Here is a 15,083-nt window from a genome sequence, read left to right on the forward strand (position 1 = left end):
TACTAGAATTATAGGATTCAGGAACTGGAAAAATGCAATAAATTGGTGGGGAGGTTGTTCAGTTGGTGAAGGGTGAAATCTCTCTCTCTCTCTCTCTCTCTCTCTCTCTCACACACACACACACATACACACACACACACAGTTTTTGAACTCGCATAATAAAGCCAAGCATGGTGGTGTACACTCATAGTCCTGACACCAAGAAAGCAAAGAGAAGCAGATCTCTGAGACTGGCTGGTCAGCTCAGCAAGTTCCAGTTCAAAGAGAATATTTCAAATATGGAGCTGAAACTTGGTATGTTGGCACTTGCCTTTAATCTCAGTGCTAGAGAGGCAGAGGCAAGCTATTCTCTCTGATTTTGAGAGCAACATGCTCTACACAGTAAGTTGGAGTCTAGCCAGGGTTACATAGTGAGACCTTGTCTAAAAGAGAGGAAGGGGTAGTGTTTCCTGTGCTTCAGGACATGTAGGTAGGGCTAAATGGACTCAATGAGTACAGAAAGAGAGCGAGGAAGAGAGAGACAGGAAGATAGAGACAGAGTCAGAGAGACAAGGAGAAAGATAGCAGAATCACGTTAAGTTGGGAGGAAAAGTGGTAGAGAGGATATGGGAAGAATTGAAGGGTGAGGCGTGCAGGGGGGAACTTGATAAATGCACATCATATGCATGTATGAATGTCAAACAAAGTATTTTTAGAGGCAAGCTTGACAGCACCTCAAGAATCTCAGCTGAGATTGCTCTCTGAATCTACATGCATACACAAATGAACACATAAGAACACACACAAAAATAAAAACTAGTACTTGAAACTAATAGTATAGATATGGCATCATAATCTGTTGCAATATACAAAGTTTTGCAATCATTTGACTGTTGCAAGCATGTTTATAATTTTTCTTTAGTATGGAATAATAATAACATTTAAACCCTCCCTATCTCCCCAGTTAAACTATTCAGTGGCAAATCAAAAAAAAAGGAACTAAGTTTATCAAAAGATAAACTTTACTGTGTAAATAAATGCATTCTCAAACAGAACTGATTTATTATGGAGAAAACGGGAGTGAGAATGTTAATAAGGATTCAAGAACATATGAGACTCAGGGAAACCTGTTTTCCAGGGTTTTGTCTTGAGTTTTCTATACATGATGTTGAGGGTGCAAACCCAGGCCTTATACAAGTCAGACAAACACTCTGTGACTGATGTGCACTCTCAGCCCTACTATGTTAGATCTCAAACATATATGTATACTTTTGGGGATACTATTATATTTCTTCTGTAATTGTGGTGGTACATTATAGTATCTTGGGAATATCATGGAGAAATCTGAATTTCAGACCAAACAAGATAATGTGGAACAAGGTGCTCTCTTCAAAATATGAATGTGCATTGTTCCTATTTTCTATGAGTTTTAACAAAACTTTCAAATAGGTAAATAAATAGATATGAATTTAAACAATAATAAATTGTGAACATTATGTGAGCAGGAAATAATTACCTCAGCTTGAATGGGAACCTAATAGATGGTAAATAGGAACAGAATGTTATGGTTCTTCAAGACAAGAATGAATGGTTTAACACGCAAGTAATTAGTTTAAAGATAGGAGTGAATAGATAAGACAGATAAGCATTCATGCACCACACTTAAATGTTTCCAAGATTTGTTGAAATATGCAATTTATAGATTTCAATTTCTTAGTAAGACCCATGAAGGAAAAAATATGAAAAATAATCTTCATCTGCACATAATAGATAAACTGAAAATTGAAAAAATCGTGAAAGAAACTAGTTAAATGTATTAAATGGTTTAATATGCAGAGGACAGACTATGGAGTAATGCATTTAATGTATTTGATAAAGCAAAAATCAACACTAACAACACTTGGTCTTGTAACAGATAATGGTCTTCATAAACAAAGAGAACAACAAAGCTAATTGATTTTGTCCATGACAGCAAGGATGGAGGCAAAGCCCTCTCTGGTGCACACAGCAGCCTGGGAAGTTTCTTTAACATCTCAGGAATCACCATGCAGGTAAAACTGGATAATTGGTTTCAACATAGAGAATTTCAGGGTGAGCCAGCACAACATAGAACTATAGTTTATTAAATGACATTTTAACATATATTTTAATCACAGGGGCTACTAAGAAAAATAGTAAGATGTACTCAAGTGTAGGTTTATATAAATATAAAATGAAAAATCATATGTCAACTTAATTATATTATATACAATGTATATCTTTAACACTGTCATAGGGATATATTTTTCAAAATGAAAACATTCAAGAGATTAATAATTAATAGAAAAAATTTCTCTCTCCTACTTTGTGCAAGATCATGTCAAGACTTATCCATTGTCACTTATGAACAAATCAGACGCTTGGCATTAATGGAACTACATATTCCGTACAATGTTTAAGTGGTGGGATGGGTAAAAAATGGGACAGTCTGAATGTCTAGCAGGCACAACATGGCTACATTATTAGCACAAATTTTTAGACAGTGGGCAATCAGGAGTCTTTCTATAGGATGAGTAATATTGATCAGAGAATGCTCTTTGGATGATGGTAGAAAACAGTAGTAAGAGAGATGGGATTATCATATTCATATACTAAGTACATTCTTTAAACAGTCACTTTTCGAATACATTGTATTTCCTTTAGTGTAAACTGTAAACTATGTTTAATCCTATGTTTTCCTCACATACAGCCAGAGACCCAAATACAACCAGAGGACTTACAATATTGTTGCTATTAAATTGAAATACATATAACATGAAGAGACAGTCCCTAGCTTGAGATATTTAATCTATTTCCTAGTTCAGTGATACCTTTGTACATGCATAGCTGTGTCATCCAATGTCATTGAAAAATGTTTTCATACAATATATGCTGATCATGCTTTCCCCTTCCCTAATTCCTTCCAGATCCTCCCTACATCCCCACCCATCTCCATGCCTTCCTCTTTCTCTTTCTCGTGCACACACACCACAAAAGAAAACAAACAATCCAAGAAACACACAAAAAGCACAAAAATGGAAATCAAAATACACATGAGAGAGATTAATAAGCCAAAATAATGCCCAAAACAATATGAAGCAAACAAACAAAAGGTCTACAAAATACCACTGAGTTCACTTTGTCTTGGCCGATGACTCCTCACCATGGGCCAACCCTAAAAGTAGGTTTTTATACATCATTCAATGGTCCCCACATATGCTGCCCAGTGTCAATGGCGTATTTTTCACCTCATATTCCTCTTCTTCCTTTCATTCGGTCGCTTCCCATAAAAACATAGGGCTTCTCAGCATAAAACAAGTTGCCTGATAGTTACAGTAATAATTTTCTTTCAAATTAAAAAGTGTCCTAATTGATACAGTTGATAGCAATCTGAAGAATTTTGGGTTTGTTTACATGGTATTTAAAGAATTACTTGACTGGGCAGGGTAACACCTGTAACACAGCATTCAGGAAGTGGAGGCTTAGGGGTTCAAGGCATCCTTGATGACTTAACAAGTTCAATGCCAGTCTGGACTACCTGAGATATTAAATCTTCACCTGTTTCCTATCCAGACTGAATCACTTCAATGAAAAAAATAAGGCAAACAGCTTTCACATATACAATTTTTTGAGTGTGTTTTCATTTTATAGTTATTTCTTTACTGTTACTAAAGTGATTAGGTTTTATTTATAAATAGTCACCAAAACATTTGACATTTCCCTAGAATGCATGAGTAACAACTGAGTTAATTTAATTTGCAATAAGTGTGGGGTCTTTTATTTATTTTTAACAAATTGAATAACTTCATTACTTTGATCAAATTTATTTTCCACTGATATTCCTGATTTACCCAATTTTATCCTTGGTTACACTATTGAGATATTTTACATTCCTAGACATTCACCTACATGTAATTCAACCCAGAAACAATTAAAAAAATGACAAAATTGTTTTAGCAGCAAAGTAGGTGCTTTCCAAGAACCTTCTGAAGAATGGTATTCAGCAACAAGCTTTTTATCTCTAAATCCTCATTGTGATAGTGCATTAAGTTCCATATACAACATTTGCTTTTTGTTTATGGCCCATTGAGAAAATGAATGCTCCCTGGAATAAGAGAATGCTGGCATAATGCCACTGAGAGATGTGTGTCACCATCATATGTATTAATAAATTGCTTTTATAGGGTAAAACTATTGCTACTTAAAATGGCAAGATATTTTTCTTATAATACTAGGAAACAAAAAGATATAACCACATATACCTGTATATAAGTTACATCATCCTCCTAAACGTACGTAACTCAGTCCCAGGAGGCTCCTGAAGATCAAAGGAAGAGAGACCATGACTGAGCAGCTGTGAGGCACTGCCCAGGGATAGAAACCATCACTATCTAAGAGAGAAGAGCCTAGGTGGGTGATGGAGCACTGTCCTGAGATTTCCCTTTATATGTTTTCAGTCACCTGAAGTCAGAAACTGACAGTTCACAAGGCTTGAGCTGCATCCCATGCAAAGTAACCTAACATTGCACCATCTAACTCTGTCCTTCGAGGCATGTGAAATATCCCCTGCATCAATCCTTTGTATACACACTTGTCAATCACTTGGTAGACCTCTCGAGTTCTGTTTAATCCTCAAATATCGCATGTTTTACTTTATAATGGCCCAAAACTACAAGTATGGTGAGATTGCTGATTTGGATACGACAAAGAGAAGTCCTAAAATGTGTCTTGTAAGGGAAAAAGAGGAAGTTGGTTACACACCTGTGATGTACAGGAATAAAAGCATAGTGTACATATGGCTCATGTATTTCGGTTTCACATATCTATTGGGGTCTTGGAAGGTGACCTCAAGAATAATAAGGACATGCTTTACTGCCTTGGAATTGGTTGCCTAACAACTGACTGGACCTGATCTCATTACAGAGTTTCTCAGGCAAATATATATTAACTTTGTATACATATGCATCTTGAAATAACACATAAGGAACAGGGAATACAATATTCACAGATGTGCTCTACAGTTATGAGTACTTGTGTACTTGTGGCATGATTCACACATTCCAGTGAGGGGTCAGAATGTGATGCCTCAGGTCTGATGAATTCCATAATGAAGTATCTTAATAAACAAGAGAAAAGCTAAAGGTTGCTGAACATTCTGGGAGTCAGAAAGAAATCACAACATCTGTTAGAAGAGGGCAGACTGCTGTGGACCAATCTTGTTTTACACTGTGACTATTTGTTGCTTTCCTTAGGGCTAAAAGGTCAATAGATTGGCAGGTAGAGGTTAGGTAGGACTGGCAGACAAAAAGAATGCAAAAAATAAATAAATAAAAAGGGCAGGATCGCCAGCCAGATGCATGGGAAGCAAGAGATGAACTTGCGTGCTAAAAGAAAGGTACTGCCACGTGGTAAAGCGTAGATAAGAAATATGGGTTACTTAGAGTTGTAAGAGCTAGTTAATAACAAGCCTAAGCTATTGGTTGAGCATGTATAATTGACCAATCTCTGTGTGGTTATTTGGGAACCAGCTGGCAGGGCAGAGCCGACAGGAAGCACAGAAAAGCTCTGCCTACAGCAGACAGTGATTTTTATAATACAGAAGGCCAATGTCAGTCTTCAGAGATATGGTAGGAGCCTTTTATTTCTGTTTTCAGAGCTAAGCACTGGGTGATGGATAACAAATCCATGTGCATCCCTGGGGAAGACTGTTTCCCTCTACCTTCCTGTAACTCAGGTCCCCATTTCCCGTCTTTACACAGATGTCTCTCCTACTACCATCCCAAAGCCACTCTTTCCTTCTCTTCGGTTTATGTGAAGTGCAGCTTGCAGTTAAATGTTTGTATCTGTGCCTGAATGGAAATAACCAAATGTACTTTTTCCTGAGAGCTTTTACAGTTATAAAGCTCGGTGACTGTGTGAGCATTGTGCATATCCAAAAACATTATCAGGTGAAGCATGCTCCTTTGGCCGTTTAGAAACCAGGTCTTCACTGACAAATATGGGACACAGGATAGTGACAGGATTTGAACAGGAAGCAGGTATCACCAAGTGAAAAGAGAAACTGTGTTTTGTGCTATTTTGTGATGACTCATGACACCCCAAAATAATGAAGCCTGCCATCTCTAGTCAATCAGCATATACAGGTCATTGCAGGCTGATGGAGGATAATTCCCATGCACTTGAAGCCTTCATCCACTTCCAAACGCAACACAGCTCTCCATATATGCCAGGCATTAGAAGGGTTTGAATGTGATACAATTTTGAAATTGGTGACTACTCGAAACACATTGACTAAAATTGCTTGAAATAGCTATCTAGGTAATTTAAAAATGCAAATAAGTATGAAAGTACACATACAAAAGAAATCAAATTATATGAAACTATAAAACGAGATATATGCAAATACACAAAGAAGATTATATGCAAACGTGCATACAGTAAAATGAACTCCCAATTTCAGTTGTTAGAAAACAAAACAAATACTTTCCCTGTTTTCAGTGACCCATCTTCTAGGAATTGATTATGATGAATAAGGTGGATATGTAGTTATTATTTACGGTGAGATAGCGACTTGTGTGTGCTTACATGGATCATGTTACCTTACCTATGCCTCCCTGTCTCTGAAGTGTTAATACTATTTGCCTTCTCAGCCACCTCCTCCGCAAAGACGCTCTGTAAATAAATGAGGTAATGCTTGGGAAATTTTTGCAGCTTGGGACAGAAAACCACCTCACTATAAGATATACTTGCAATTCCATGTTCAAGCCTGACTTGTCCTTGCCTCTATTTTAAATGGGAATTGCATTGTTTGAGTTCTTGGGTTTGCATCAAAATCTGGGTCAATATAAAAGGATGATTAGTTTTTTAATTTTAATACAGACGCTGTTTCAAACCCCTGCACGTGAGGGCAGAAAACTGTAGGAAATAAACAAAGCGCATAAATCAAGCCTTGAAGGAGAAAAATCTTCATCTGGAAGGATTTTCTCTTTTTCCAGTGAGGAGTATAAACACTATTTCCCGGGAGAAATATTTGGGCTCAGAGAAGAAGCTAGTGCCACAGTGTGTGTGAGTGTGTGCGCGCGCGGGGGTGTGCACGCGAGTGTGTGTGTGTGTGTGTGTGTGTGTGTGTGTGTGTGTGTGTGTGCTGTGCTGTGCGTGCGCGTCCGTGGAGAGGGGCGGGGGAGGCGGATGAGGAGGATGAGATCATAGCTTCAGGATCCTCAGGAAACCCTGGTACAGGCAGCAGCCAGCCTCCGCTGTGCCCACATGACCCACAACTCTGGCAGCGGACCCGGCACTTCCAACATTACTAAATAATCAGCAAGCGGCTCCCACTCCGGGCCCACACCTCCCTGCAGACGATGGACACCTTCTAAGAGTTTGGCGAGTGGGTGACCCAGGCGCCCGTCCATTGCAAGGTGTGTGTGCACGGCGTCGGCTTCCTTGAGGGCTCCGGGAGGGAGAAAGCTCGGGGGTTCCGAGGGTCTGGGTGCGAGGCTAGGAGTGGGCTCAGGGACTCGGCTGTGGCGCTGTCCCTCACCCGGAGCCGCGGAGCCCTGGAGGCGCCAGGACGCACAGCCGCCTCTGCGCAGGGACCCGGGCGCGCTAGCAAGGGCAGAGGCGGGCAAAGTCTGGATCCTCCACGGCAGGGAAGGGCTGCGCCCTGGCACCCACTCGCGGGGTTCCCACCTGTGCACCCGCGCCCGGCGTGTGCGGGGTACCAGGACTGCAGCAGGCGCCTCCCAGGGCGGCGGGGCGGCGCCTTGGGCCCGCGGGGCGGCGGCGGCTGCGGCGGGATGCGCGTGGCAGATGGATCCCCGCGTTGCAGCCCACCCGAAGCCAGGACTGCCCACGGCTCCCCGCGCCCTCGCCGGGGGATGAGGTGTTCCGTCGGGATCTGCCCTCGGGGTGGCTGTCGTGGGCTGTGATGCGGGGAGGCGGCTTGGCCAGCCCCCGCGGGGGATGGCACTGAGGCTGGGGAAGTCTGGAGAGGTGTGGGGGAGGATGGGGTTGACCGGGAAACCCGCGCGCCGGTCTCTCCCGCGGCGGCGTGGGGCGGGCTTTGCAGTGCGGCGCGGGGCCGCGCTGAGCGCTAAGCACGAGTGGGCAGTGGGGACTGCGGGGCTGACCGCCTACCTCCAGCCTTCCTAGCCTGTTGCCCACTTTAGAGTTCTGGGCTGGACAGAGGACACCTGGGAGGTTCATTCTGGTACCCAAAGTGGGAGGTAGGGAGAGGACTCTGTCAACTGTCTAAAGCCAAGTAGAGGAGGCTGGCAAAGGCATGCTGGGACATGGTATCATTAGGGCTTGACCTTATAATCTTGCTCTTGGACAGTCCTGCTACATGGTGGCTTTGGGAAGATAAGGGTGAAATTTGAGGCCATATGTGGAATGTATACTACTAATAGAGGGTAGCTCCAATGGTTTATTCTTGTTCCAAAACTGCTTGTTAGTTGAGGTTTGAATTAAAGACTTCCTTTAACCTCTCATCACTACTAGTGCTTACTGTGATTTTGCGTCTTTTTTGACATAAATACCTATATTGTTGAAGTATATGTACCTATTATTATTGTTATTATCATTATTATTATTGCTTTACTTATTTCAAGTTTCCACATCTTAAAAAAAATGCTGTCGTTTAATCTATTACTTGTCTCAATTCTTCGACTGGCATAAGAGGTAGGCTGTACGATAGCTTCCAATTTTTTTTTCTTCCACAAAGGACATCCAGCAAAGTAGCTTCCCCAGGGTTGCATCACTATTAGGTATCAGAGCCCCCTTTAGCTTCCAGGGGATGATTAGTGACGAGAAACTTCCTGAAGATGAATCCCTTCGTGTGTACATTCAGGACAACTAATTCTTTTTACAAGTTTAAACCATGATTACAGCAAATGTCCGTGGGATAGTTTGCTTTTGACACAGCTCACCAAGTTTAGTAAAATTATTATTGACCAGTGCAGCATGTAACAATGTTAAAATTCAGTAGTTAAGATTGAACACCAGCATAAGTGGCCCAAGCTTATGTTTGCTTACAATTAAGGGTAAGCCTTCTGGGATGTCAGTCTTTTTGTTTAAAGAATAGATTTTCTGTACTTGATTTTCTTGTTCATGATTTTCTTCAGAATACCATTTTCATCTTGCAGAATTTTTAATAAGTTTCATTATCTTTAATTCAATCAATCTGACAGGGTCTTGGGCACCCAGGTAAAAGGGTTATGCAATTCTCTCTCAACTGCCACTGATAAAAAGAGAAAGTATATGTGGAGTGCATGTGTGTATGTCCAGTCTTTTTGTCAGGTGTCTGTACTGTCTACACAATTATGTAGAAATAAAGTCTGAAACCAAGTTTTTTCATTAGTTCTAAATTGGCATACTTTTAAGCGTATCCACTTGTTTGAAATGCACCATGATGAATAGAAAGGTCTCAGTGGGCTCAACTCCAGCTTCATGTGTCTAAGATTTACTTCCCATATGAGCTTATCGCAGAGTTTTATAAGATGCACTTTTGGGGACAGATGTCTCTCTTAAATCTTCATCTGTTATTTTTTTAAAGTAAATGTAATCGCTTCTTCATAGAACAAGGTTCCAACTTATTTTGACATTCATGGGTTGCCTTTCATTCTTGCCTTTCACTTGAATTAAATTCAGTTTGCATATTTTTAAACTCACACTTTCAAAAGCATAAGTAAAAGATCCTAAAATCCAGCTGAATTATGCAACTGTGAAAACAAGATCTGTAGTCATGAGACATAACCCAGCTTTCTGGTGGTTATCACTCCTGTCCCTGTACACCCCTGGATTCTGGATGCTCATGTGTAAATATTGGCCCACAAGGTTGTGGTCAGAGCACTGCATGCTATCAGGAATAAACGTGATGTTGAACTCAAATTTTCTTATTTTCAAATTTTTTCTTCTTCCTTTAAAATATTTTTGTTTTATAAAAATATATTTTTTCACATAGTATATCTTGATTATGGTTTCCCTTCCCTCTACACATCCCAGTGTCCCCCACCTCCCTTCCCATCCAGATCTGTTCCCTTTCTGTCTCTCATTAGAAAACAAATGAGCTTCTAATGGATAATAATAAAATAATATAAAACAAAAACTAATACATCAGATGGACCAAAGCAAAGAAACAGAAGGAAAAGCAGCCAAGAAAATGAACATGAAACAAATACAGATGGAGAGGTCCACTTACTTGTCCCACACTGGGAATCCCATAAAACCACTAAGTTAAAGGCCACAACGGATATGTAGGGTAAAAAGAGGGAAAACAGAATGAAATAACTATATAAATAAAATTCAATATAAATAAAAAACATGTATATTTCAAAAGTCCTGACACACATTATGAGATTTTTGAAACCCTAATATAACATGCTGCTTGTTTTGAAGGTATAAGTAACCTGATGTTATCTGTGTCTTTTCTTAACAGAACCAAAAATGTTCCAGTTTCTGTCTTCTAACACTTATTTTAGAGAGCACATTCTCTTGCTGCTTTTATCTCATGTTGGTTTCTGACCTGACATCTCAGTCACTGTCCTGTCCCTCCGGTTTGGGGTTTGGGAAGATTTGGAACTGCCACTGCCTGGGAGCAGAGCACCCTCTGTGCCTGCTGCTGAGCAGGGAACAAGGAGTGAGCCATAGGAGGAGCAGGTTGATGTGTGAGCACCAGTCCCTCAAAGAAGCAGCTTTTACAAGATCCTTAGAAAAACAATCTTGTGAAATGAATTATTGTCTTCAAGTTGAAATGTTTACTGAGTGACAATGTGTGTTACAGGATTCCTGGATAGGTCTTGGATGTCAAAATAGGAACCAGAAATAAATGAAAGGTGACAATGTTTGTAGATGAAGGATGAGCCAAGTGTTGATCAAGTCCAGTTTTCTTCCACGATGCTTGCAGAGCAACTTTTGGAATCATTTTCTGATTCAGAGACATGAGTTTCCCTTTCGTTATCGTTTGTCCTTTCCTCATTCTACCCTGTGGGCATGGTGGGGTTGGCAGAACTCCATCCACTACTCTTCAAAGCACATGAAGAAATGACTAATAAATTTGGTTATTACCCCATCCTCAGAAAAGCTGTGTAGGTTTAATCAACAGCAGTCATTTCCTTTCCTTGCAGAAACAAGTCCTCTAAAACTAGAGGGTGGTTTTCTATTTTGGTTGTGGTTAAAGTCGCAAAATGTGTCAAATAGAATTTTAATTGATTCATCACTTAGTCTTTAAGACGTGTTGAAATGGCCAAGGGCAGCCTAAAGTTGAGAGAGAGAGAGAGAGAGAGAGAGAGAGAGAGAGAGAGAGGGAGGAGAGAGTGTTGTGTTAAAGCAAAGATAATGCTGACATTTATTAAACATTTCCATAAGATGAATTTTCCTATGGGCTCTGTATAAATTAATTGTTGTTCACTTCACAAAACAGCTATATAATGTCTGCATTTATTATAATTACCTACCTTTATTTTAAAAAGGGAAAGTCGAAGCATAAGAACAATAGTCATGATCACAGTCAAAGCATTAGACATGAGCTTCACATTTAAGTATTGAGGTTTCAGGGTTCATTTCCATCAGTTTTGGGGGAACGTGACTTCTCCTAATCTTTCCCTTCAATTATTTCCATTGATAAAATTTGATGGGAAAAAAACAATGCTTTTTGTATCAACACATTTTGCCCCGTATTTAACCTGTTAAATATGTGTAAGACAGAATTAATACACACACACACACACACACACACACACACACACACACATCCCTAGATAAGAATGGATGAGAGCCAGATTGTGAAAATTTTCCTGTTTTATATGATGTGTGTGCTTAAATTTAAAACATGGTCACTTGAATATTGGAAACACCAATATTTTCAAATTTAAGAGTGTGACATTAAGCATTTCAAAATATTTGGGAAGTATCTATAATAAACAGAGCTTCTATGACTAGAGATAAGCTCAAAACTCATTTACTTCACTTGGACCATTTTCCACAATGTCCATCTAGACTGAAGGCTGTAAAGAGACTATAGAGTACAATGGGAAACTTTCATTAAATTATCTTAATACAATGAAAATGACTTTGCTGACTTTTACATTGATATCTTTTGACATAAATCAATGTAATTGCTTTGGCTAAAAAGTAGAGGAAATTAAGCAATTTTAAATATTCACCAAATAATGTTAACCTAATTCTGTGGAACATATCATTAACAAAGAGAAATGATAATTGGCTAAACATGGTAATGCAATCAAAGATCTTTGCTTAGCATTAGAGGATAAATGCTAGTAAATGTTGGTGAGCAATTCACATGGCATACATCAAACTTGAATTCCTGTATGGTGAACATGTGCAGTGTTAGTGTCTCTTCTTTGAAGCTCTTGGAAATACTGAAAGTGGTAGTCATAGTTTTCGTGACTTGTGTATCCCTTGGAAGTATGTAATACATTATCTCTTTGTGTGTTCTGCTCATACACAGCCTGGTATCATAGAATAATTATGGCTATCATTTATTTATAATAGGTACATATAACATAAGCAGCTTATTCACTGTAAGTAAAAATGTACAAGACCTGATTTTTTTCATTTGATTTGTTTTTAGTATGTATGTCTTAGAGGAAACAATTTAATAGGTAATATTGATGGATAACACATTAAATGGAATTTACAGTTTAATTCTATAATGCAATGTCCTATTGTAGGCTTTTGTGTATCAGATATAAATAATTAGCACAATTATGCTGTGGTAATAACCACAAAATCTCAGTTATTGAAAATGGAAAAGACTTATTTTTTCTAATATTATACTCCATCATAGCCAATGAAGTATTCTAGTCTCCATCTTCCTCATTCAAGCATACAAATGTTTAAATCCCTGAATATTGTTATTTTTTATCATTGCACACACAGATCATGTTTAAATATGACAAGTTAGTAAAGTCTTCCACCAGAAAGCAGTATGAACCATTCCTAGATTTTGTTGGTCAAGAAAAGTTATGCGACTCTATCCAACCTCCCCACCCCAATTTAAAAAAAGACAATTCTATCATATCTTTGTTAAAAACTTGAATGGATACATCTAACAGGTGCCATATAAAATTAGTGAATTTCTTTAATCTAATGCTATTTATTATTTAATGTAAAGGTAGACTTATTAGTATCTATGTCTTAGAACTCAACAACTACACTTTAGCAGTTCTCAAACTATAAGTCATGACCCCTTGGGGTGTGCCATATCAGATGTCCTGCATAGAAGATATTTACATTACAATTCACAACAGTAAAACCACAGTTATGAAGTAGCAATGAAATAATTTTATGGTTGGAGGTCACCACAACATGACGTGTTAGAGGTTTGAAGCATTAGGAAGGCTGAGAACCATTAGTTACTAGAGAGTATTTCTTACATAAAACCTTCAGTGAAGAAGTAAAAGGATAGGCCAATTTGTGAAATGCATATTGCTATTGGTTTCCATCATGGGTTGCCTTTAGTCAGGGAATAATGGTAAATGCTTAATTTTGAATGAATGCATCAGATGACTTATTTGACAGCCATTGCAGGCTAAAAACAATACAAAGACTGCACAGAATACAAAGCCTGGGTCTACTAAAATTCTTTGATTATACCAACATTATACTGAAATCAAAACAACTTTGTGTGTATCTAGCCAGTTCACCAATATGGACAAAATTGTGCTACCATGTATTATCTATCAAAAGAAATGCATGTAGAATCCTTCTTCATTCTGTGACTGTACTCTTTAGTGACAGATACAACTTGCATTGTTAGAATGTAACCAACTCACATTTTAGAGTGTTAGTATTAAGGTAATTCAGCAACGGTAGTTGAAAAGAGCAATGCAAAAAGAACCCATTGCCCCATTGCCTATCTTCCCAACCTTTCAACATCTTGCATCAAGTTGCAAGACCATAACTCTATACTGCAGAGGAATTTTGACATTGATATAATAACAAACAGATTTCATCACCATGCTGCTAACTCCTGTTGTGCCTTCATGGCCATTGCAACTTTACTCCAATTGTCTCCCTTTCTTCGTTCTGTAATTGAATAACTTATTTTCCATTTCTACAATTTTGTCATTTTGGGAAGGCAATATAAATAGAATTACACAATGTGGAACTTCGGGGTTTGCTTGTACACTAAATACATTTCTCTGAAGATTTGTGCAGATTGAGTATGCCTCAAAAGCTTTCTAACTCTTATAGATAAATAGTATTTTGTGGCATACATGGTGACATTGTTTGGGCATTCAGCTACCAAAAACACTGACTTTTTCCTCAGTTTTGGCTACTACAATAAAACCTACTATTACTATCTGTATACATCTTTTGTCTGAATATAGGTGTTATTTTGAGGCTAAAATACCAGGCATTGCTTGTATTCTTTTATTTGAAACTATGAAATTCTTCCAAGATGAATTTATACTTTTAACAATAATGCATAAGGGACTGATTCTGGATCCTCACCAAGATTTGTTGTCAATCTTGTCTGCATTTTATCCATTATATTAGGTAGGTAGTGATATCTTATTGTGGTTTGCATTGGCATTTCCTTACTGTCCAATGATATTGACTATGTTTTCATGTCTTGAAATCATTTAGATGTATTCTTCCCACCTTCTTCTCAAGTTTCTTCAGCTACTTTAGCTCCCTTGTTTCCCACCAAATTTCAGAATTATTTGCCTGTATTGCCGAAACAACATCTGACAATCCCCAAGTCGTACATTACTAAGGAGCCAACATCAATGGATAATTGCTTAAAGTTGGAGAAATTCTTTATAAAGTTGTGTCCGTTGATAGGTTTCCCATGCTTCAATCTATGCGTACCTGAACTTTGTGGGTTACAGAACAAAGAGTCATGAAGTTCTGAAGCTGACATGTCAGAGGGAACATGGAGTGGGAAACTGGGGTTTGTATCAAATTGCACTATATATATATAGTGCATATCATTCTCAAAAATAAAGAAAAAATACGTGATAAACTAAAAACCAGCAATAGACAATCCTATTTATTAATCAAGAGTTTCTATTTATGGGAACTGCATTCCATTTCTTCTTTGTTTTCAGTTTTCCCTCACT

General features: G+C 38.6%; 1 protein-coding gene across 1 annotated transcript in view; it reads left to right on the forward strand.

The window, feature by feature from the left end:
* The first annotated feature begins 7,191 nt into the window (after positions 1–7,191).
* Positions 7,192–15,083, forward strand: part of Dtna (dystrobrevin alpha) — a 346,019-nt gene continuing 338,127 nt past the window's right edge. Inside the window, exon 1 of the mRNA XM_040757910.1 lies at positions 7,192–7,415. The gene's annotated coding sequence lies outside the window, so the exon portion shown is untranslated. The remainder of the gene's footprint in view (positions 7,416–15,083) is intronic.

The sequence above is a fragment of the Mesocricetus auratus genome, unplaced genomic scaffold (assembly GCF_017639785.1).
Source record: "Mesocricetus auratus isolate SY011 unplaced genomic scaffold, BCM_Maur_2.0 Super-Scaffold_100015, whole genome shotgun sequence".
In the NCBI taxonomy this organism is placed as follows: domain Eukaryota; kingdom Metazoa; phylum Chordata; class Mammalia; order Rodentia; family Cricetidae; genus Mesocricetus; species Mesocricetus auratus.